Source organism: Centrocercus urophasianus, unplaced genomic scaffold (assembly GCF_019232065.1).
Source record: "Centrocercus urophasianus isolate 14NV4802_14NV808 unplaced genomic scaffold, USGS_Curo_1.0 seq_35, whole genome shotgun sequence".
In the NCBI taxonomy this organism is placed as follows: domain Eukaryota; kingdom Metazoa; phylum Chordata; class Aves; order Galliformes; family Phasianidae; genus Centrocercus; species Centrocercus urophasianus.
The window spans coordinates 6,796,632-6,796,912 of NW_024884922.1; positions in this window are offsets into that span (position 1 = coordinate 6,796,632).

Genomic DNA, 281 nt, shown 5'->3' on the forward strand with positions numbered 1-281 from the left:
CTCCTTTCCTTTCTTTTTTTTCCTTTTCCTTGTTTCTCCCTTCTTCTCCCACCACCTTCCATTCTTTTTTCCATTTCTTTTTTTCCCTTTTCCTTTCCCCCTCTTCTTCCCCCTTTACTCTCCTTTCCTTTTTTCCCCTTTCTTTTTCTCCTTTCCATTTTTTTTTTCCCTTTCTTTTTTTCCTCTTCCTCTCCTTTTTTCTTTTTTCCATTCTTTTTTTCCCCCTTTTCTTCCCCCCCTCCTTCTTCCCCCTCTACTTTCCTTTCCTTTTTTCCCCATTC